The sequence below is a fragment of the Erythrolamprus reginae genome, chromosome 7 (genome assembly GCF_031021105.1).
Source record: "Erythrolamprus reginae isolate rEryReg1 chromosome 7, rEryReg1.hap1, whole genome shotgun sequence".
Classification (NCBI taxonomy): Eukaryota; Metazoa; Chordata; class Lepidosauria; order Squamata; family Dipsadidae; genus Erythrolamprus; species Erythrolamprus reginae.
Genome location: NC_091956.1, coordinates 74,962,369 through 74,988,480, shown reverse-complemented (window position 1 = coordinate 74,988,480; position 26,112 = coordinate 74,962,369).

The window sequence follows — 26,112 nt, the reverse complement described above, 5'->3', positions numbered from 1 at the left end:
CTACCACCATTCACATCCTAATGATGTTTCAATATTATGCATACATTTAAAAATCCATGCCCAAAACCACCACAATATTTTTTTCATATAGATATAAGTCCAGACACAATTATATGGATTCTGGATCTCCATTATTGTGTAACAATGGCCGAACTGTAATCAAGAGCTATCAAATTCTCCATTTTCAATACTAGGAAGTTACATATTTCCCATTTCTGTAGTGGTGGAATATATTTCACTGTCCAAATGTCTTGTTGGAGTAATGTATAATCCATATAAATGAATAAGGACAGCTCCACATTGCCACTACTTGGATTCCCCGATACCTCAGCAATAGTTTTAAGGCCATCTGCAGAGGTTTTTCAGGAGCAAAAATCATTGTCTTCACTAGAACTGCCATAGTTCCTTTAAAAACAAATCAACAAATCAACAAAATCTCTCAGCCACACTTTCTATTAAAGGGAAATGAATCGCTTTTTGTTTGTTTGTTTGTTTGTTTGTTTGTCTGTCTGTTTGTTTTGTCAAGTACGTGGAATAGAAAAGGTGGATAGAGAAAAATTATTTTCTCTAAATTGTTCCGGGTAGTGAAACGTGAAACTGATTGTCGGGAGCTCCAGAAGGATCTCTCGAAATTGAGTGAGTGGGCAACAAAGTGGCAAATACATTTTAACCTAAACAAGTGCAAAGTTATGCACATCGGGGCAAAGAACCCCAATTATACCTACCAACTGATGGGGACCAAACTTTCTGAGACAACCCAAGAAAGGGATATTGGGGTTTTGGTGGACAGTTCAATGAAGATGTCAACCCAGTGCGCAGCAGCAGTAAAAAAAAGCAAATTCCATGCTTGGCATGATTAGGAAGAAAATCGAAAATAAGTTGGTAAGTGTTGTATTGCCTCTGTATAAATCGATGGTGAGACCACACTTGGAGTACTGTGTACAATTCTGGTCACCGCACCTCAAGAAGGATATAATGGAACTGGAAATGGTGCAAAAAAGGGCAACAATAATGATAAAGGAAATGGAGCACCTCCCTTATGAAACCAGGTTGCAATACCTTGGTCTCTTCAGCCTTGAAAGACGGCGTTTAAGGGGTGACTTGATTGAAGTGTATAAAATCATACATGGGATAGAAAAGGTGGATAGAGAAAAAATATTTTCTCTATCACACAATACTAGGACAAGGGGGCCCTCCCTAAAGCTCATAAGTAAGAAAGCGAGGACAAACCAAGGGAAATATTTCTTCACCCAGAGGGTTGTTGGTTTATGGAATTCACTTCCAGAAGAGGTCATGACTGCTGTCAGCCTTGATAGCTTCAAGGCAGGATTAGACAGATTCATGGATGCCAACTGTATCGGTGGTTATTGAAACGGATGTCCATGTACCGCCTCTATGTTGGTTGAGGCAGGCAGGATTCCCTTGAGTACCATTTGTTGGGGGTCAGGGGAAAGGGACGGTCTTGCCTTCTCTTTCTGCTCAAGATACCCAAGGACAATTGGTGGGCCACTGTGTGACACAGAATGCTGGACTCGATGGGCTTTGGCCTGATTCAGCATGGCTCTTCTTGTGTTCTTATGTTCTTCTTACGTATTGTGGTATACAAAGATATAACAATGTTTACATACATGATACTAGTAAGAGAGAAACATTAGGGCAGGGGAAAGAAGGCATACTGGTACACTTATGCACGCCCCTTTCTGACCTCGTAGGAATTGGGAGACCTCAACAGTGGATAGTCTAAGGGTAAAGTTTTGGGGGTTACATGATGATATCACAGAGTCAGATAGTGAGTTCCATGCATCAACTACTCGGTTACTAAAGCCGTATTTCCTGCAGTCCAGTTTGGAGCGGTTTACTAATAAGTTGGTATCTGTTGTGTGCTCGTATTGTGGTTGAAGCTAAAGTAGTCGTTGACATAATGGACGTTGTAGCAGATGATTTTATGGTCGTGTTTAAGGTGGCATGTCACTTGCATGTATACAGACATACATTCATATACGACTCCAACCTCCTTAATTCATGTTGCATTCATTTGTCTGCCTCTCTATAAAAAACATCCCATCATTCCTGTGATCGAGTGCTAAAACATCCTTAAGATGCCTTCCCCTAGAAAGATCTATTAGGGTGGCTGCAACTCCAGAAACTGGTGGTAGGGTGAAGACGGTGTCTGCCTATGAGAAAACAAACTGCCCTCAAGCTTAACACAATCATGGTGTCTCAAAAACCAGGCTTGGATTTTAACAATTTCAAGTTAAGCTGGAAATAAATTAAGTTGTTAAACAGGAATGACATCATGAAATTTGTCGGGCATGGGATAAGTGCATAGTAAAGATCATAAGTGCATATGCCCTGTGATTTTATGATATGCACTTTCTGACACTGAAGATACATTTTGATAAGTTTGAATAACTCAGTGACTTCCTTCAAACTCATGGGGCTTTTCTCTGAGTGTAAAAAATATATATCAGGCATAAAATTGCACCTTATATATTTATACGACCCATAAATTGATACAAGATTTCGTTTTTATTGATTCCATTTGTAATCCATTCTTTTATCCAAATTGTTTGCCATATTATTATTATTATTATTATTATTATTATTATTATTATTATTATTATTTAGATTTGTATGCCGCCCCTCTCCATAGACTCGGGGCGGCTCACAGCAATAACAAAGACAATGTAAAAACAAACCTAATGATTTAAAAAACACTAAAAAACCCATTATTAAAAGAAAATATACACACAAACATACCATGTATAAACTATATAGGCCCGGGAGAGATGTCTCAGTTCCCCCATGCCTGGCGGCAGAGGTGGGTCTTAAGAAGTTTCCGAAAGGCAAGGAGGGTGGGGACAGTTCTAATCTCTGGGGGGAGCTGGTTCCAGCGGGTCGGGGCCGCCACAGAGAAGGCTCTTCCCCTAGGTCCCACGAAACAATATTGTTTAGTCGACGGGACCCGGAGAAGGCCAACTCTGTGGGAGCTAACCGGTCACTGGGATTCATGCGGCAGAAGGCAGTCCCGGAGATATTCTGGTCCAATGCCATGAAGGGCTTTATAGGTCATAACCAACTGTTGAAAAAGAATAGCAGAACCTAAATGCCCCATCAATTCTTTCACACCGTGTTTGGAAATTGATGGTGCATATTTTCTAAGCATAATGTTTTCATTAGATTATATACCTATAGCAGATGAGACAAGGTGTTGTGAGCCGCCCCGAGTCTTCGGAGAGGGGCGGCATACAAATCCAAATAATAAATAAATAATAAATAAATAAGGTGAATGAGGTAGTTATCTCACCTTTACATAACTATAAATGTCAATAAAACAATAAAACTAAGTTAAGGATACTATTATGTATAACCCGATATCTTTATCCCCACTACTCTGTGACCGTATTATTTCAAGTTATTATTTAAAGTCTAGTTTTCATAATAATAATAAAGTACAAAAAGTAAACAAGTAAAATTAACTATTACCCTTAGTCCCTTTTTCTCCCCACAATGGTCTAATCTGAGATTCAAGCTTGCCTTGAAGTTAATAATAATTGACAGCTTGAAGGGGTGTCCGCAGAACATTCAGTTTGGACTGTTTGTAACATTGGCTCAGCTAGTTACTACAAGGAATGCAAAGGGGGTTGTTTCCTTATCTGAAAAAGCAAGAGAAGTTGTGTTCCAATGTTGGCACAAGAGGCTTTTCAGATTTTAAAATAAGACAAAAGATCAAGGTCAGTAGTTTATCTGAGTACCTTTAACTACCCTTAATTGCTCATTCTATATCTCTAGGTGTCCCAAGTAGCTTTTGCTCAGAATCTTATCCTTCATTTTTGATTGTGTGATGGTAAATTATGGCACTATATATTCTGACATACTGTTTTATTTAGGGATTAACTTCTATGTTTTCTTCCATTTTAATAAGCAAATAAGCATACTGCAAAAAGGAGAGTACTGTGTATAGGTTTAAGAACTTTTCCACAATACAAGAGTAATCTAAGTTATATGCTTTAGATCAAATACAGAAAATAATTTCATTCACCTGTAATTTGTTTTTAGACATTGAAATGTTCACCAAATTTTATTTATTGTATTTATTTTATTTTATTTTTATTTTATTTATTTTATTTGTCATACAAATATAGTATTGTATGGTAATATGTTTAACATTATATAAGTATAGAGTATTAATATTATTATTATTATTATTATTATTATTATTATTATTATTATTATTATTATTATTTATTGGATTTGTATGCCGCCCCTCTCCGCAGACTCGGGGCGGCTCACAGCAATAATAAAAACAATGTATAACAAATCTAATAATTAAAAGTCACTTAAAAAAACCCTTATTAAAAAGCAAAACACACACAAACATACCATGCATAACCATGTATAGGCCTGGGGGGGAAAGGAATATCTCAATTCCCCCATGCCTGACGACAAAGGTGGGTTTTAAGGAGCTTACAAAAGGCAAGGAGGGTGGGGGCAAATCTAATCTTTGGGGGGAGCTGGTTCCAGAAGGTCGGGGCCGCCACAGAGAAGGCACTGCAAGTAGAGATAGAAAAGATAAAAAAGACATTAAGACATGAACGGTAGGCACAAAGATGCACTTATGCAGGCCCCTTACAGACCTCTTAGAAAAGGGGAGAGGTCTATTGTAGACAACCTAAGGTTGAAGATTTTGGGATTGGGGGAAGAAACAACAGAGTCCGGTAGTGAATTCCAGGCGTTGACCACTCTATTGCTGAAATCGTATTTTCTGCAATCTAGTTTGAAGCAATTTACATTTAGTTTGTATCTATTGCATGCTCTTGTGTTGTTGTTGTTAAAGGTGAAGTAGTCGCTAACAGGGAGTAGATTGTGATGTATGATTTTATGAACAACAGTTAAATCAGTTTGGAGGTGGCGTAGCTGTAAATTTTCTAAACATAGTAATTGAAGTATGGAGGAGTAAGGTAATTAGTTGTGTGAGGAGGAGTGGAGGACTCTTCTTGTGAAGTATTTCTGGACTCCTTCAATTGTATTAATGTCTGTTATGCAGTGTGGATTCCATACATGTGAGCTGTATTCAAGAATTGGTCTGACAAATGTTTTGTATGCTCTGGTTAGTAGATCAGTGCTTCTAGAGAAGAAGCTGCATAGAATTAAGTTTGTGACTCTTAGTGCTTTTTTGGCAATGCTGTTGCAGTGGGCTCTGGCACTTAGGTCATTAGAAATGAGTACTCCAAGATCTTTGACTGAATGTGGGTCACACACACATAAACACATGGGTTCACACACAAACACACACACACACAAACTGTATTCTTTCCTAGTTGTCATTCCTTTGGATGGAAAAGAAAATTATTTCTCTCTCAAAGGATTAAAAATACAAACACGTACAGGGTACTGATTATATATGAATGATATTTAGAAATATGTAAGAGCTCCATTGAACAGTCCTCCCTTCAGCTATATGCATCATCCCATAATTCAGTTAAAACCTAAGAAGATATCATGAGAAAAATTTTAATGGGTCACTTTTAGAAGAACGGGTAGGTAGGGAGATTATACATTGACAGAAAGATGCATCAGAGAAAACAGAACCTTCAACAAGTTGCGGCCCTATTTGGACCGGGAGTCACTGCTCACAGTCACTCATGCCCTCATCACCTCGAGGCTCGACTACTGTAATGCTCTCTACATGGGGCTCCCTTTGAAAAGTGTTCGGAAACTTCAGATCGTGCAGAATGCAGCTGCGAGAGCAGTCATGGGCTTCCCTAAATATGCCCATGTCACACCAACACTCCGCAGTCTGCATTGGTTGCCGATCAGTTTCCGGTCACAATTCAAAGTGTTGGTTATGACCTACAAAGCCCTTCATAGCATCGGACCAGAATATCCCCGGGACCGCCTTCTGCCGCACGAATCCCAGCGACCAGTTAGGTCCCATAGAGTTGGCCTTCTCGGGGTCCCGTCAACTAAACAATGTCATTTGGCGGGACCCAGGGGAAGAGCCTTCTCTGTGGCGGCCCCGACCCTTTGGAACCAACTCCCCCCAGATATCAGAGTTGCCCCCACCCTCCTTGCCTTTCGTAAGCTCCTTAAAACCCACCTCTGTCGTCAGGCATGGGGGAATTGAGCCTTTTTCTTCCCCCTAGGTTTATAAAATTTATGCATGGTATGTCTGTATGTATGATTGGTTTCTTAAATCGGAGGTTTTAAATTAACTTAAATATTAGATTTGTTTACATTGTATTATTATTGTTGTTAGCTGCCCCGAGTCTACGGAGAGGGGTGGCATACAAATCTGATAGATAGATAGATAAATAAATAAATAAATAAATAAATAAATAAATAAATAAATAACTAAATAAATAAATAAATAAATAAATAAATAGCACTTATATATTGCTTCACAGTGCTTTTACATCGTTCTCTAAGCAGTTTACAAAGTCAGCATATTGCTCCCAACCATCTGGGTCCTCATTTTATAAATAAAGATAGCTTACAAATGTGGTAAAAATGCATTTTAAAATCATTTTAATTGCATTTCTGATAGATTGCAAAGAAAAAAAGAATTTCAGATACCTGAAGCACAGTTAAGCATAATATTATCTAATGTTGTCTTTTACTGTAAAACCCAGCTATTTAGCAGCATCTAACCAATCTTGAAAAAATAAATAGGATTGATCTAGTTAGTAAATGAATGGGAGACCAGTAGCAGATCAAGGGGCTGTAGACCTGGGAAAAAGAAAAAAAAATAAAGCAATGGCTACATATTTTATAATGCACCCTAAAAAGTTCATTAATATGTCTACAGTATTTGGTGTAAGCATCAAAAGTCAAGATAAACTTGAAGTACTAACCGTTTTAAAAAAGAATCATGGATATTATTTTTAATGAACTGGTGAAACCAGTAAAGTATAATTTACTTTCAGATTGTCCCTTCAAAAAATCTTGCATAGGGTGATATTGGAACAGTTTCTATTGATAATTTATAGAGTTTGCTATTGCAGGTAAATTGCCTGACCGAGTGAAAACTCTTCACCAGATTAGCATTTGTGATGGTATAGGATTTTTTAATTCTGAACACTTAGAGCAAGATAATGATCTACTATTTCTTTTTTTTATAAGTTATGTTTATTTTGCTCAGTACTTAAAAGATGCAGAAAATGTTATCTTCAACTTGTTTTTTGCATGCTATCTCTATTAGACCTAATATTACCCCACATCTAAAGTTCACCCATAATGCTTTGACAAATCCACTTTAACTGCAGCATTGCCCTTCATTTTGACTTCAAAATGTTCACCTATTCTCCTAGATTTGTACTGTTTAACCCAGAGATAAAGGTAAGCTTCTATTTTTAATATCAACGGATTATATTTTATAACAGGAATCTACGCCTAGATACAATAGAGTGTTTTCAATTTAAGTACTGTATATCTATTTTGAATAAACCAGTAATGCCACTGTAGTTATTACAAAGCTAGATAATACTTTTTTTAAAAAATCAGCAATATTTCATTTAATTAATTCAATTGCCGCAATTCTTTCTACCCGCCTTTTTTTTCAGTGTTATCCTTCCTATTTTCAGAGTGTTATCCTTGTTTATTTCTTATTATTGTTATTGTTATTGTTATTGATTGTTTCTTCACTGCTTATTTGACACTTATAACAATCATTAAGTGTTGTACCACATGATTCTTGACAAATAGCGATGGGCGAACCCAACGGTGTTCGGGTTCGGCAGGTTTGGACGAACTTTACGCAAAATTCGGCTGGCAAAAAACGTCTCAACAAGCAAAACAGAAGTTCATTTTCAAACTTCTTGTTTGCCCGCTGGCCCATTTTTTACCATGCCCATGCTTCTAGAGGCTTTCCTGAATCCTGGGGAGAACAAAAGTGGCCAAAAAGAATGTGAAAAATCAGCTTGCCAACATGTGCATGACATAGGTCAATGCTTCATGAGCCCTTAGATATGGCTCTGCATGCCAGCTGTGGCACATGTGCTATAGATTCCCCAGGCATCACTGTGCTAGGTGCTGCAAACCTAAAAACAAATAATCAAAAAATATCTATGGCCTTCATTCTCAAAATGTCCATGGCCTTCATTCAGTACTTATCTTTTCCTAGTATGATTTCTCTATCTCCAGCAACTAACTAATGGAAAAGGGAAAAAATCAAAAGAAAGAGAAAATGAGTATCCCTATTTGGTGCACATACTGTATTAAGGATGACGTCTGTAAGAATAGCAGCAAAATGCTCCCATATCTGTATACTTTTATCCCACCAAGTTGAGCAACTTATGTATCTCATGAATCATACTTTGAACTGAATACAACCAAAGAACTGGCAATGTTTCTTTGGGGTGAATCATTAACATTAGCAAATATACAAGCAGTATATCTTAAGCCATCTATCCCACCAACTTAATCAGTCAAATCTTTGGCTTCCACATATTTTTAACTCTTTGTTCCTGTATTGAACTTCCTTTAGCTGCTGGGAATAACAGATTAAAGATTATGTTGACACTGTTTTAATACAGGAGTTGGGGAAAAGAGCATTTTTAAAGAAATTATATGGTTCCCTTGACCTCAATGTTGATCTTTTAGTTGTATTTTAAATCTTATCCTATTAGGTTTATCTTCTCAAATTTTTAATTCTCTATTATATTTATTTTTAATTTATTTTTAATTGAATACATGTTTTTTTAACCTGAGTTTTGTTCAGTTTCTAGTTTTCCCTTTTAATGTCTTGCTTGTTTCTTCTTTGTTTCTTTAACTTTTTTGATTAAAATAAAAATAAATTTAAAAAGGGGGAAACATGCCTTCCATTGAGGACCTGTATACTGCAAGAGTCAAAAAGAGGGCGGGGAAAATATTTACAGAGCCTTCACATCCTGAACACAAACTGTTTCAACTCCTACCATCAAAACGTCGCTACAGAGCATTGCACACCAAGACAACTAGACACAAGAACATTTTTTTCCGAACGCCATCACTCTACTAAACAAATAATTCCCTCAACACTGTCAGACGTTTTACTAAATCTGCACTTCTATTTCTACTAGTTTTTTCTCATCATTCCTATCACCCATTTCCTCCAACTTAGGACTGTATGACTGTAACTTGTTGCTTGTATCCTAAGATTTTTATTAATATTGATTGTTTCTTCATTGCTTATTTAGCCCGTATGACAATCATTAAGTGTTGTACCACATGATTCTTGACAAATGTATCTTTTTCTTTTATGTATGCTGAGAGCATGTGCAGCAAGACAAATTCCTTGTGTGTCCAATCACACTTGGCCAATAAAAAATTCTATTCTATTCTATTAGACGTTTAAATAAAGATTTGATATGATTCTTTAAAAATATTGGTTTTTTGTCTCAGAACCATTTTTTAACACATTTTATGCTCCATTTTTTTTTAGGATTACTGACTCGCTGTAGGATCTTTATCAAGAGAAATATTACAAGCACAGTTAAATAAATTACAAGCCAAATCAGAACAATATATAAAACTATAAAGACAATGGTTAAGACACAGTTACTTACTTTAGGGATAATATTCTGAACAGCATTGAATTATTTGATCTGTAGGAAAGATGAAAGGGTTTATTTAATCTAGAAATGTGAATATCTATTTGGATTGGTTATATTTACCAACCCTTCCCTTCAGATAGTTAACTGTTGTGGTTAGCTCTGGCCCAGCTCCTGCCCCAAGGACTGTGGATGTGGGGGAGACATCCACATGCCGCAGGCCTGTTTTGCTCCCGGTGGAATCTGCTGATGAAGGCTCCTCTGACCAAGAAGACATGAGTGACAGGGAGGAGGAGACTGTGGCAGACAGCTCAGAAGGAGATCAATTATCTAGCTCCTCCTTGGATTCGGAACAAGAGATAATGATACAGCCACGCATGCGGAGAGCGATGCAGAGGCAGCAACAACTGAGAGATTATTATCAAAGAAAATGAGGCCAGCTGTGGTTGAGTGGGGCTGTGTTAATTAGTGAGGCTGCTATAAAGAGCAGCCTGTGGGTTTGGCTGTTGTGGAGGTTTATCTGATCATTGTGTTTCGTGCCTGCCTTGCTGACTTTGACCTTTGTGTGCTGATTTTTCCCCGCTTTGAAATTAAACCAGAGCAAAGTGTGTTTCACTTTGTGAAAGAAGGACTCTGAATTGCCTCACAGCTGCAAGCTAAGTATCTCAGAACTGATAAGGGACTTGTACAAATCACCAGTTTGTTTGGAGACAAGTGCTCTTTGCTATACAAAAAAGTGCTTAGTTTATTTGCATTTTCGGTATAAAGAACATTGTTTTGAATTTTCAAACGTGTGTGTGTCTGAAATTTGTATCTGTGAATTTTCGGGAGGATTCTGCCAGAGAGTTCGACAGAACACTTTATATAGAAGATAATCAGGGATGGGCTATTGCCCAGACAGGGGAGAACACAGTGGGGTAGCGAAAATGGAGCTTCACCCCACAGCACCCAATTTGCACTAAAAGATGTTGAAACAAAACGCATAAGCCAAGCCCACAGTGTGGTAGTAAAACCTTTGGTAGCCCATCACTGTTTAGAACCCACCACTGCTATTTACCTACAAAATTTTTGATTGAGCAAGATCACAGTGCTTACAAAAATATTTATTTATTCATTCATTCATTCATTCATTCATTCATTCATTCATTCATTCATTCATTTGTCCAATACACAAATGCATAGGAAGAAAAATAGACATGTAGTAATATATATAAGGGTAAAGTGAACTTAGAGGAGAGGATATATGAAAGAAAGAAAATATATATGATAAGTGACAGAAAGAAAAGACAACTGGACAGGGGACGAAAGGCACACCAGTGCACTTATGTACGCCCCTTACTGGCCTCTTAGGAACCTGGAGAGGTCAATCGTGGAGAGTCTAAGGGAGAAGTGTTGGGGGTTAGGGGTTGACACAATTGAGTCCGGCAATGAGTTCCACGCTTCGATAACTCGATTGTTGAAATCATATTTTTTACAGTCACGTTTGGAGCGGTTCGTATTAAGTTTGAATCTGTTGCATGCTCTTGTGTTGTTGCGGTTGAAGCTGAAGTAGTCATTGACCGGTAGGACGTTGCAGCATATGATCTTGTGGGCAATACTTAGATCTTGTTTAAGGCGTCTTAGTTCTAAACTTTCTAGGCCCAGGATTGTTAGTCTATTTTCGTAGGATATTCTGTTTCGAGTGGAGGAGTGAAGGGCTCTTCTGGTGAAATATCTTTGGACATTTTCAAGGGTGTTGTTGTCTGAGATGTGGTATCTTTTATCTTTTTTACCTTTTATTAGAGAAAAGGAAATATTATAGCCAAATCATTTCCTGGGCATGAGTTAAAAAATGCTTGCAGCCAAAGTGAAATCCTTGTATACTGCAAGAGAGTGGGAGGGAAATATGGTGGTACATGATAATCCCATTGTGTCTTTATGAAAAGAGATAATTATTCTTTTGAGCAGTGATTAATCAATTACAAAATTATTTACGACAGCAAAATGACAACCTATACTTATGAACAATAAGTCAGAGGCATTGGCATATTGCACAATTCTTTGGGAACAGGCCCGGATATGAATAATTGCTTACCACAATTGTTCGTATGCCAATACTTAGTATTATTAGGCATTGTTCACACTAATTCAACTGGCAACTCAGAGTTTCATTTATAGATGTAGATGTAGAGAAATTTTAGATTGGTCAAATCTATATATCTGGAAATCAGTTGTTGAATGGGAAGAATTATTTTTTAAAAAATGCTAAAATGAGTGATAGAATCCCAACATCAAAATTAAATAAAATTAATCCAGACATTTAACCTGCCCCTTTGTTCTCAAGAAAACATATCCATTAATTAAAATCTCAGATTATACCCTCTTTGTTCACATTAAAAAGTGGTAGATGAAATGGTTCTATGCTTATCACTTTTGTCTTTCATACATGGGTCTACCAGCGGAAAAACAACAAATTCAACAAATGTTGATTTGAAAACCACTTGATCAGATATATAAGCATATATGTAATTATTGCAAATTATAAGTACATATCTCTATGAATGTAATAGCAATGGGTGAATTCAGAGGAAAATGAATTTCAGACCTATATATAGTAGCAGTGCAATATTGAGTGTTACCTTGAGGTAAGATGGGCAGTGTATACATTTTATAAATAAATAAACAAATAAATTAACAGTAGCTATTGGAATTGATTAATTGACTGTGTGCAATTAAGCCATTTTCAACTCCTTGTAAAAGGAGTTTTTCCTGTATTTTATCTTAGGATCGATATATGTTTATTCCAGGCATGTTAGTGTGGATTTACCAACTACATCTGCTGGAAGTTTGTTCCAAGCATCTACTACTACTTCTGATCTTTCCCCCAACTAACCTCAGATTGTGCCCCCTTGTGTTCACTTCCCTATTAAAAACACTTCCCTCTTGAACCTTATTTAACACTTTTTTAAAATAAAATCTACATACATGTCTATTGAAATAAAGAAATAATAACATTGTCTCTCCTGATTATTAATTCATCTTTCTTGAAATTTGCTACCAGTTCCTAAACACTCACTGAGTTTTTTCTGATTGTTTTGTATTTATCCATAGATAAATAATGATGTGACTTTACTAATCTTATTAAAAGCAATGTAACAGGAGTGTTGTGGTTAGCTCTGGCCCAGCTCCTGCCCCAAAGAATGTGGAGGTGGATGTGGGGAAAATATCCACATGCCACAGACCTGTTTTGCTCCCACTAGAATCTGCCGACGAAGTCTCCTCTGACCAAGGAAGCGTAAGTGACAGGGAAGAGGGGAGTTTGGCAGACAGCCCAGGAGGAGATCAATCTTCCTTATCATCCCTGGATTCTGAACAAGAACTTATGACAGACCCACGCATGCGGAAAGTGATGCATAGAAGAGAACAGCTGAAGGATTATTACAGGAGATAAGTGAGGCCACCTGTGGTTGGGTGGGGCTGCTGTAATTAGAACAGCCTGCTGATTTAGCCTTGTGGAAGTTTATCTGATTCATAGTTTCGTCAAGATCGTGGTTTTGCTGTTTCCCTGTTCAAGACTGTGTGTGGACTTTCTGGACTTTGGAATTGGACTCAATTTCCCAGTTACTGGATGAGAAATTGGATTGCATTTAACCTGTGCCTTGTGTGTATCAGAAAATCCCTTTGACATTTTAAAAGGGATTTTTTTCTGCTTTTCTGTTGATAAAGACTTTTGGTTTTCCTTCTATTGTGTGGTGTGTGTCTTTCTGGACTAATTACCCTGTAATTACGGGCGGTTGGGACATGCCGGCAGAACACAGGAGTACCAACATTATTAAAAACAAAATCGAAAGAAAAATTCCAAGAAAACATGAAAGATATCTGTCCTCTGAAAGATTACCAGACTCGGCTTCAATTCAGATTGTATTTCTATGTCCATCCAAGACTAAAATGGTTTGCATGTTTTATTCCTTAGCCCTCATTACTTCCTATGAGTTTTTCCTCCTGAGTTTGTGTGGCCTCTTCACCTGCACTGATATTGTCAGAAGAAACAAAGTAAATAAAGGTCAAGTTATATGTCAACCTAAGCAATTACTCAGAGAAGAACTTGTACATGACCCTGAGATTAGAAACAGTGACCTATCATACTGGTACAGGGAAGAGGGTCACTTTTTCATCTACAAATTTACATTCACCAATCCAAATGGAACTCTGGTGCATTTGCATTTTGATCACTCCCCAATTTATTCCAGGACTATCTTGGTTTTCTCATCTTCTTTTCTAGATAGGCCATCAATATATATCCCAGACAGCAGAGCGGGAAACACAGGCAATAGCACAGCTGTTATTCAACATACCAAAGCATAGTTCACCTTTTTATTAAAGTGAACCACGTTGTGACAGTAATACATATTGCAACGAAATACTGTATGCATGTCATGCAGAGAAACTTTCTGTTGTCATTGAGACGTACATTCCTGAAAAAAAAAATAATAACCTGCCTGTAGCTTCATGATGACACTGGGTAAAATCAAAGCTAAAACCTGTTCCCCTATATTGCTCTCTTTCTTTCTTTCCCTCTGTGAAACTGATGCCTCTGAAGCACAGGGAAGAAATTAGTCTGGTTTGCATTGGAATATACAATTTATCCATTTTTGCATTAAAAGTGGTCTAAATTGCAATCTAAATTCAATTTTCCTTCAAACTTTGCACTTGTCAAACATACTTTAAACTGACACAATATCAGTTCAGGCTAATAGGCACTTGTCAACCGTTAACCTACATTTATATAACAAGTATATAACAAATCATTATATGTTCTTGTTTAGCTTTGTCTACCATGTTATGTAAGCTAATATTGTAGATGATAGATAGATAGATAGATAGATAGATAGATAGATAGATAGATAGATAGATAGATAGATAGATAGATAGACAGACAGACAGACAGACAGACAGACAGACAGACAGACAGACAGACAGACAGACAGACAGACAGACAGACAGATGATAGATGTTAGATAGATGGAAAATAGATAGATAGATATAGGTAGATAGATAGACAGACAGACAGACAGACAGACAGACAGATATGAAAGAAAGAAAGAAAGAGAGAGAGAGATGATAGAAAGAAAGGTAGGTAGGTAGGTATATAGATAGATAGATAGATAGATAGATAGATAGATAGATAGATAGATAGATAGATATAGAGAGATAGAGAGATAGAGAGATATGAAAGAAAGAGAGAGAGAGATGATAAAAAGAAGGAAAGAGAGAAAGAAAGATAGGTAGGTAGGTAGGTAGGTAGATAGATAGATAGATAGATAGATAGATAGATAGATAGATAGATAGATAGATAGATAGATAGATAGATGTTAAATTAATCTAAAGTCAACCTACTGGCTGACATACAAGTATCATTGAAAGTAGGGAGCTGGTGATATGACATATTTTAGTTGTAGAGCATACAAATATACATAGAATTTGAAGAAACATAAAAAATATTTTTTTCAGAAAAGTGTTACTTAGTTCCAGATTTCCTATTAACAGCATTACTGTAAATGAGGACAATTATCTCTACCTGTCTTGGCATGACAGGAAAGTGTAGCTCGGGCCCAAAAGAACTCCACTTGTCTGAACATCACAAATAATGGGATGTCCTCCTCCCGATAAGCTAAACTCTCTGCCTGTTCAATGTGAGTCACAAGTTGTGATTATGTGATCAACATTCACTCATCTGCTCCATTTGTGATCGTGTCCTCGTGCTGCCTCTGAGCAAGCAGAAGCTTTTTAATTAAAACAACAGATCTGTGAAGAAATTATTGTCCTAAAGTGAATCAGTCATCATGTCCTTTGACATGCCTGTGAAATTCCACGGCTCGAATCCAAAGATACATCTGAAGGATGTACTGTTGACATCATGGCAACGCTCTTGCAAAAAGAGAGGAAGTTCCTCACATGTGAAACTTTCACTGGATTCATGCAGAAGGAAATGTGTTAATAGATAGTCATCAGAAAGAGTGAAACAAAGTGAAATATTATTTCTTCTCTTAAACTGAGGGTGCGGTCAGAAAAGTCAAGAAGGCAGCCATGGCAGTTTGAGATTATAACCAAATTAGAACTAAATTACACCACCACCACCCTAACCAGTCCATCCTCTAACCCAGTGTTTTTCAACCAGTGTGACAGTGTGAGACATGGCCAGGTGTGCCGCGAAGCTCAGAGAGAGAAAGAAAACGAGAGAGAGAGAAAGAGAGAAAGAAAGAGCAAGAGAGAGAAAGCAAGCAAGAGACAGAGAGAAAGAGAGAGAGAGAGAGAACAAGAGAGAAAGAAAGCAAGAGAGAGAGCAAGAAAGAGAGGGAGAGAGAAAGAGGGAGGGAGGGAAGGAGGGAGAGAAAAAGACATAGAGGGAGGGAGGAAGGGAGAGAGAAAGAGCAAAAAAGAGGAAAGAAGGAAGAGAGAAAGAAAGAGGGATGGAGAGAGAGAGAAAAAAAGAGGAAGGGAGAGAAAGAGGGAGGGAGCGAGAAATAGAGCGAAAGGGAGGAAGAGAGAGAGATAATTTTTTTGTCCAAACTTTTTTTAGCCGCCCCCCCCTCAATGTGGCCCATGGTTTTGTAAATGTAAAAATGTGCCGCAGCTCAAAAAAGGTTGAAAATCACTGCTCTAACCAGTCCATCCTCACCCTTAATAGTCTACGAAAATAGACTAACAATCCTGGGCCTAGAAAGCCTAGAACTACGACGCCTAAAACACAATTTGAGTATTGCCCACAAGATCATATGCTGCAATGTCCTACCGGTCAATGACTATTTCAGCTTCAACCGCAACAACACAAGAGCATGCAACAGATTCAAACTTAATACGAACTGCTCCAAACTTGACTGTAAAAAATATGATTTCAACAATCGAGTTGTCGAAGCGTGGAACTCATTACCGGACTCAGTAGTGTCAACCCCTAACCCCCAACACTTCTCCCTTAGACTCTCCACGATTGACCTCTTCAGGTTCCTAAGAGGCCAGTAAGGGGCGTACGTAAGTGCACTGGTGTGCCTTTCGTCCCGTGTCCAATTGTCTTTCCTTTCTTTCACCTATCATATATATTCTCTTCCTTTCATATATCCTCTCCTCTAAGTTCACTTTTACCCTCTTTTATATTTATCACATGTCTATTTTTCTTCCTATGTATTTGTGCATTGGACAAATGAATAAATAAATAAAATAAATAAAAGTGTGGAATAGGCAAAAAACTAAGACGTTGAGACCGCAAAAAAATTCCCATAAGGCACACTGCAAGATAGTGGAGGGTGGGTGGGTTTACACTTCTTATGGCAGCCAGGGGCAAAAGGAGGAAGGCCCAGGGCACAGCCCTATTTATAGGTCTCTCCTGCCCTGTCCCCGCGCCCAAAATGCAATGCATTGCTGGCGAGGGGCCAAAACAGCGATGTCACTAAATAACATGAGATCACCATTTAATAAGCTGGTGCCCGTGCTGGGGTTGCGTTCTTCCAGCCCCAATGCAACTTTCGGCTGGCCGATTAATCGGCTGACCGTTCAATTCTTTTCAACTTGTACTTCACAAACCTTTCCGTGTTATCTGCAATAAGTAAGGGATGTGAACAAAAGCTTTGCTATGTATGGATCCACTTCTGTTTCAATTACTAGCAGTTGTCTGCTGCAAGTGAATAGGTTTGGTGCAATTTAGTTCTAATGTGGTTATAATCTTAGCTCATAGTTTTAATTAATTAGAAAATAATATTTTCTCATGTTGCTTTGCTTCCCCCAACTAACTTCAGATTGTGTCCCCTTGTTCTTGTGTTCACTTTCCTATTAAAAACACTTCCCTCCTGAACCTTATTTAACCCTTTAACATATTTAAATGTTTCGATCATGTCCCCTTTTTCCTTTTGCCCTCCAGACTATACAGATTGAGTTCATGAAGTCTTTCCTGATACGTTTTATGCTTAAGACCTTCCAAAATTCTTGTAGCCCGTCTTTGGACCTGTTCAATTTTGTCAATATCTTTTTGTAAGTGAGGTCTCCAGAACTGAACACAGTATTCCAAATGTGGTCTCACCAGCGCTCTATACAGCGGGATCATAATCTCCCTCTTCCTGCTTGTTATACCTCTAGCTATGCAGCCAAGCATCCTATTTGCTTTTCCTACCGCCTGACTGCACTGTTCACCCATTTTGAGACTGTCAGAAATCACTACCCCTAAATCCTTGCATACATACATGTATACAATAAAATAACTCTCTTCAACCTATTAGCTTTAACTGTGTGTTCTTACTCATTATCCAACCTTCACTGATCCAGATATTAGATTTTAATGTCTCATGCAAATCACAGAGTTTGCTTCATATATTATGATACACATTTTGTCACTTGTCCTTCTTGCACGCACAACATACAGTCCCTAGAGCCAATGGTTCACCACTAATCTCCTGAACCTTAGATCTGTACTATATTTACTTTTAGGATAAGAAAAGCTGTTTTTAAACATGCTAATAAAGTCCTTATATAATGCAGTGCCTTTCATAATATATTCCTTGTGCAAATGTCATGGTTACCCTTACATATTTACAGTTTGTGGCATTGAATAGGGCCAAGATCAGGATGTGGTTTAAAAAAAATTAAGCAGGCAGCCACAATAGTATGATAGACACTTTGTCCATTTTTTACGAGCCTCAACCATGAGTTTTGTGGTACTGTTTTGACAAAATAGGAATGGAGTTGATTTTAATTAAAGTAGTAGCTACATATAAGCAGGATGTGAGTATGTCTGTATTTTGGTTTAGTAAAGTTTATTCCTTGTCATCAGTTTATTGACTTTGCTTAATTTATAGTCTTTTAATTATTATTAACATTTGTCTATGGGGTTTTTTTAAAAAAAAACTTTGTAAAACTTCCATAATTACTTCAGTCTTATAATTAGAGGTGGGGTTGATGATCTTTTATGTTATTTGTGTAGTTCTTTCAAATCTAAATTTAATCACAAGGCCGACAGCATGTTTATATCCAGAAATATTCAAAGATTAATTCTTAGTACACTAGACCTAGAACTTGATTAAAATGTCTTAATTAAAACTAACCTACAGTGTATCCATGCAACTCGGAGTGTGCATGGGTGCATAAAGGGGAGGGAAAATGTTGATTTACTAAATAAACTTCCAGGATTCTGAAGAAGACAGTAATCACTTACAGTTTGACAAGTTAATCCATCCGAAATAGTAATATGTTGGATTCCTTCAGGCAGTATGCCATATTGTTCTCACTTTATTTAGAGCAAGGTTTTGTTCTACCAAAAGCCTTACTAGTCTTTTCAAAAAGATCGTTTTCTTTGAAGGAAGAAATATGCTGAGAGACACAGAGAGAAGAAGAATCTGGTTTCACACTATACATTAAATCATCTGGTTGGTTTCCCTATAGCATCTTGTGAGAACTCTGAATTAATTAATTCAAAAAACCGTAATTAAAACCAACTGGTTAGTGCAATGTTATTAACCAGTTCATGAACTGGACATTGCCTCATATAATTAGTACTTCATACATTAGTTATATTTTAAGTGAGTATGTACAACCCTTTGGGAAAACAGAAAAAAATATCCCTGGACAAAAAAAGTCAGAATTGTACTTGAGTTAATAAATTTCATACAGTTGAATGAAAAAACAAATCACTCCCTTTGTTGGAATTTTCTTTCACATTATGCTTACACAATTATCAAACTGCTGACATTAAAACAGGTAGAGACCAAAAGATATGGGTTTTCAGCAACAGACCCCACAATTTGCAACACTTCACCCCCAGAAAATCAAGGGATACCCACTCTGCTTGTTCTTTTAAGACCCTGTATTCCAATTATTCTAGCAAAATTGGAACTAGATTATAATTCAGCACTATCCTTATAAATTGTTTTTATAATGATTAATTTTCTTCAGAATGGATTTTAGTTGTGTTTATTTATTAACTGGAATATTATTTTATGCCACCCTTCTCCAAGGACTTGAGGTGGCTTATAACATATAATAAAACAATATACAGTGTTCCCTCAATTTTCGCGGGGGATGCGTTCCGAGACCGCCCGCGAAAGTCGAATTTCCGCGAAGTAGAGATGCGGAAGTAAATACACTATTTTTGGCTATGAACAGTATCACAAGCCTTCCCTTAACACTTTAAACCCCTAAATTACAATTTCCCATTCCCTTAACAACCATTTAGATTATTACTCACCATGTTTATTTATTAAAGTTTATTAAAAAAAATATTTATTAAAGGCGGACAAAAATTTGGCGATGACAAATGATGTCATCGGGTGGGAAAAAACATGGTATAGGGAAAAAAACTGCAAAGTATTTTTTAATTAATATTTTTGAAAACCCGTGGTATAGACTTTCCGCGAAGTTCGAACCCGCAAAAATCGAGGGAACACTGTATAACATCTTAAATCCAATTAATTAAATGTAAAATCTAAAAAAAACCAAAACCTATAAAAAACAGTCATTCTCATTCGATCAACTTTCTCTCAACACATCCATCAGCCAGGGGGCCAAAAGTTTAGCGGCCCCCAAGCCTAGCAGCATAAATGAATCTTAAGACTCTTGTGGAAGGCAAGGAGGGTGGGGGCAGTATTTATTTATTTTATTTATTTATTAATCAGATTTGTATGCCGCCCCTCTCTGCAGACTCGGGGCGGCTCACAGCAATCGCCATACAATGTAAACAAATCCAATATTTAAATTAATTTTAAAACACCACAAGTTAAAACCAATCATACACTCTAGCATACCATACATAAATTTTATAAGCCTAGGGGGAAGGAACATGTCAATTCCCCCATGCCTGACGACAGAGGTGGGTTTTAAGGAGCTTACGAAAGGCTAGGAGGGTGGGGGCAACTCTGATATCTGGGGGGAGTTGATTCCAAAGGGTCGGGGCCGCCACAGAGAAGGCTCTTCCCCTGGGTCCCGCCAAACGACATTGTTTAGTTGACGGGACCCGGAGAAGGCCAACTCTGTGGGACCTAACTGGAACAATTTTTGTTGTATTGGAATAAATTTATCTCATTATCTTGTTCCAAAAGAGCAATATGTAACATTTTACTTAACTACATTTTAAAAACCATTCGTACACAGTTGAGGTACTCATAGAATTAGAGACAATATATTTCTTTTCAACATCCATTGCGTTGGTCACTCATCTCACTACACAAGGTGCACAGATTCATCACCAAACATGGTGCCTAAAACTCAGATGTACATCTGATTTCTCACCCCAGAGATAATAAGGAAGATCTTGGATTATTTACACAGCAAATATAGGTCAGCTATCCATGTAATGGATTGCCAAAATCAAGTTGTTCTGTTTTTGTTTAAAATGTTTCTTCCTGTCCCAGATATTATTACTATTATTATTATTATTATTATTATTATTATTATTATTATTATCACAACATACAATACAAAACAATATGAATACAAATCTAATAATTAAAACAGTAAGCTAAAATCCCATTATCTTAAAAAAACAGTCAGCCTACTCAACCAATGTTGGGCTTTAACTCCTGTTCCATGTGGAAGGGCATAAAAATAAGAAAGGCTATTTGGCTAATGACAAATTAAGAGATTTTTAACTATTTGTACATTATCCTACCACCTACAGGATGTTCTTTGAGCTGCATTCTTAAAAATCAATAAAATAATGATAATGATGTAGTTGGCAATACAGAAGCCATCTCAGTAATTGATTTATATCAATTCAATTGATCAATTTATTAGATTTGTATGCCGCCCCTCTCCGAAGACTCGGGGCGGCTCACAACAATAATAAAAACAATATTCCAGCTAAAACAAATCTAATATTAAAAAGCACATAAAACCCTATCATTTTTTTTTTTTAAAAGCAAACAACATATACTAACCCAAACATAAATATAAAAAAGCCTAGGGGAAAGGCATCTCAACTCCCCTATGCCTGGTGGTATAGATGGGTCTTGAGTAATTTACAAAAGACAAGGAGTGTGGGGCAGTTCTAATATCCGGAGGGAGTTGATTCCAGAGGGCCGGGGCTGCCACAGAGAAGGCTCTTCTCCTGGGGCCCGCCAAACAACATTATTTGGTCGACGGGACCCGGAGAAGGCCAACTCTGTGGGACCTTATTGGTCGCTGGAATTCAGGTGGTAGCAGGCAGTATTGGAGGTACTCTAGTCCAATGCCATGCAGGGCTTTAAAGGTCATAACCAACACTTATATGCTTGTACAATGTGTTAAATCAGGATTCCCACACCATGGGCACAGGAATTTTATTGACATTATCAATTTTATATTTTGTTTAAATATAATGATGACCCCAGGTGAATCAAGCTATCCTTTACAACAGGCAAACAGTTGACATTTTATCTTACTAACCTTAGTTATGCTGTCAACCATTTTAAGAGTGTGTTATGTTCATTGAGTCTGGATTTATTCTTTTAAGTATTTTGTTACTGAACAATTATACCAAGTTTGTGATGAAACATTTACAAGAAGCAGCCAAGCTCAGTGAACATCAAAGTCCCACTATTTCAACCCTGAGCTACACATATTCCTTGCTATTGCTACCATCTACTATTTTTCTCTGGATACAAGGGCAAATTTTCAAGCAAAATGGTTTGTGGCCCTGTCATTTCATTTTCTAAGAATACTTCTGGAAGCTAGAAACATTGTTGAAAATAAATATATCTGAGGATAAAACGTTCTTTTCCAAGTTTACAATGGATTTATTTTTTTAAATAAAATGAAACATACAAACAAAACCTTAGTTTAATCAATGAGGTGCGGCATATGCAGGGACACTATATTAGGATCTAAGTTTTAAATAATTCAAATTGTGAGAAATATTTCAGTATTGGGTATTAATGTGTTTATGAATTTATATTTAGTTTCTGTAAATATTTTTCTATGTATAAAGGTTTTCTGTGCTAGGTAAAATTGGAATGATGTTTTTCAAATGTTTTTATCTTTATTCTTTTTAAACATCCAGACAATCTTATTTATACACTAGCAAGACAAAAAAAAGTATTATATGCAGGTGTTTAGTGTTTTGTTGTTGGGTTTTTTGCAACAAAATGTACTGGAAAAATATACATGCAACGACCAAAATTACATTTTGCTTTTCTTAGTTGTGCTAATATCAACTGTAGGTAATGTAGTAAAGGAGAATAACAAAAACATTTTTACTATGATCTTTATCCTGATGGGACCTGTCTACAGCTGCTATTTTAGAAGGAAAACATGCAATGGAAAATGTATCTAAAGTAATGTGCTATTTGTCCCCAGGCAATCAGAACTATATCCCTTCTTGAGGGTTTTCTGGAAAGGAATTGCGATAAATCACATTTGTTGTTCCTATTTTGAACGTTGTTACTAACTACTATTAATATTAAAACACTTCTCAAAATTGGGGTGTGCCTTTTTTTTCCATAAAAATGGCTACTGAGTTTATCTGTATAACACATAAATATATTTCCAAGAATATTGCTAAGCAAAAGCCTCAAATTGATTGCATGAAAAATGATCTGGCACCAAGCTCTGAATAGACATCAAATTAAATAACAAATAAAGATTAAATCCAGTAGAAACTTTTTTTCAAATAATGTGAAAACAAAACCATCATTCTGCACTGGACCTTAGTTTAGGAGACGGTATGGTCTTTGACAGTATATGCTTCTATACTTCTCCTTAAGATTTATAAAGGATATACCATAATAGCAAAAGACAATTTGGATTTTCTGTTGTACTCAGAATTCTTTGCCAATAGCCCCATCTTCTGGTCATACTCAGTATATACTAGATTTATTTTAAATTGGTGTAGGTCAGTGTTTTTCAACCAGTGTGCCGCGGCACACTAATGTGCCGCGAGACATGGTCAGGTGTGCCGCGAAGCTCAGCAAGAGAGAGAAAGATAGAGAGAGAGAAAGCAAGAGAGAGAGAGAGAAAGCAAGAGAGAAAGAGAAAGAGAGAGAAAGAAAGAAAGAGAGAGAGAGAAAGATAGGCAGGGAAGGAGGGAGAGATAGAAAGAGCAAAAAAGAGAGGAAGGAAGGAAGAGAGAAAGGAAGAGGGATGGAGAGAGAGAGGAAGGAAGGAAGAGAGAGAAAGAGGGATAGAAATAGAGTGAAAGGGAAAAAGAGAGAGAGAGAGAGAAAAAAATTGTCCAAACTTTTTTAAGCCCCCCCACTCCACCCCGCTCAATGTGCCCCATGAATTTGTATATGTAAAAAATGTGCCGCAACTCAAAAAAGGTTGAAAATCACTGGTGTAGGTCAGGCTAGAAATATGGAAATTTGTGAGTTTGGGTCCTACTTTAGGCTTAAAGCCAATTTGGTAACCTTAAGCTAATCACAGTCTCTCAGCTTAGTATGGAGGATGCTTCTGAAAAAGCTTGGAAAAACCCCCCTGCAAAAACATGTTCAGACAGCTTTGAAGGATATCCACAATTAAAAGGGAGAAAATAAACAAAAAAAACTTTTTTTTATTTTTATCTATTTATTTTATTTTGTCCAATACACAATGAGAGATTTAGTGGGTATATATATATATATATATATATATATATATATATATATATATATATATATATATATATATATATATATATATATATATATATATATATATATATATATACACACACACACACACACACACACACATAGTAAAATACATGATGACGGTTATAAAGGAGATTCTCATAGTAAAATATATCTAAGAAATAATAGAAAAGAAGATATAGTAATAGAACATATCAATGAAAGAATAGAAAAAGAGATATAGGAATAGAAGAAAGGTATAGGAGATACAGGAGAGCAATAGGACAGGGGACAGAAGGCACTCTAGTGCACTTGTACTAGCCCCTTACTGACCTCTTAGGAATCTGGATAGGTCAACCGTAGATAATCTAAGGGTAAAGTATTGGGGGTTTGGGGATGACACTATGGAGTCCGGTAATGAGTTCCACGCTTCGACAACTCGGTTACTGAAGTCATATTTTTTACAGTCAAGTTTGGAGCGGTTAATATTAAGTTTAAATAAATAATAAAACCTGGAAGGCTTTAGACTTTTGCTTTTTGTTGGTTTGTTTTTCAGATATGCAAGTTTATTGTCAGATGATAGGTGAATATTTATTCCTTTTTTTCCAAAAGCTAATATCAGAAAAACCCATTAAGGATCATCTTTTTATGCACAGAATTCCATGCACCAAATCATCAGAAATCAGATATAATAGCTTAGGTTAATGGTCCAAGATAGCATAAACTGCTCAGGATTGAACATGGGCCCGAAGTTTTACATATACGACAATCCTCAAAGCTTCTCCAAAGGTTGTCACAAAATTACGCTTTATAATTCCTTTATAGTTCCACAATGAAATGGTGTAGAGGTAAAAAAAAAATCCTGAAATATTAGGAATAGTATTTAATTCTTTCAAACTTAAGTCTACTTTAAAATTACATAGTACTTGATCTAGCCTTGCTGTTTTTAGGAAATGTAGTCTCCGCATGTTATAATTCAGTGTAGCTTTTTGCTTTCAAATTGTATTGTCTCTTCGGAGAGGGGCGGCATACAAATCTAATAAATTGAATTGAATTCTTTATCCCTCACTATAATTGTCTTGATTTTTAGAAAGCATTGTGTGTGCACTACTGATTTCTGAATTAAGAATCTTCAGGGAAGGTAAGACCAAGAGTTCACTAAAATAGAAAACTTCTTAATTATTGCCTTTCTGAGTAGATTTCTCTCTTGATCTTTATCAAGCGTAAAGTACCAAATTTCCCAACAGATTATCCATCCGGTTTTTCAAGGGTATTGTGAAAGACGTTTGGAACAGTGCTGCCCTATTTTTACATGCTATTGTACTGGCCTCAATTTTATTTATTCTCCTTGAAACAACAAAACAAAAAACCAGCATGAGAGACCAAAGGCACATATGGTGCTCGACTAGGCAATAACGTAGCATCGAACAATGCTTCCATCCTCCCATCTGCAGAATTGCAGCAAACCTCTGCTAAGACAACATCTGCCCTTCAATTATTACATGTTCGTTTTAACATATTTCAAAATCGCCCAGCCTGCGGTCTAACAGGAAGCTACTGGCAAGGCCTAGACAGGCATGCTGAAGCAGTCTCTCCGAGGATTTAATTGGAGTCAGATTTGCCATAGTCACTTAAGTACGTTTTCCTTTGGTACATGTGCGACTAATCTACTTTTAATTGAACTCCATTGTTTCTTTATATTTAGTAAACAAATGTGCAAAGGTGCAGAAGCTGCTGTTTGTTTACTGCACAAACAGAATGCAGCTTGTGAAAGCTTTGGGGATACCGTTCTGGCAGCCACTGAAAAAACATTGAATGTTTAATGCACCGGCATATTCCTTTCTTTGCACTAAAAAAAAAAAGGAGAAAAGGAAACAACTTTTCTTGGACATTTTCACACCAACTGTTTATTGCATACAATTTTAACAGCTGAGCACAGCATATAAGAAGGTTAATTTCAAATGAGGGGGTGGAAGGGGGACAGGGAACAAAACATACCAAATTAGATCCTTTTATTTGTTTTATTCCACTTTTTCAGCCAA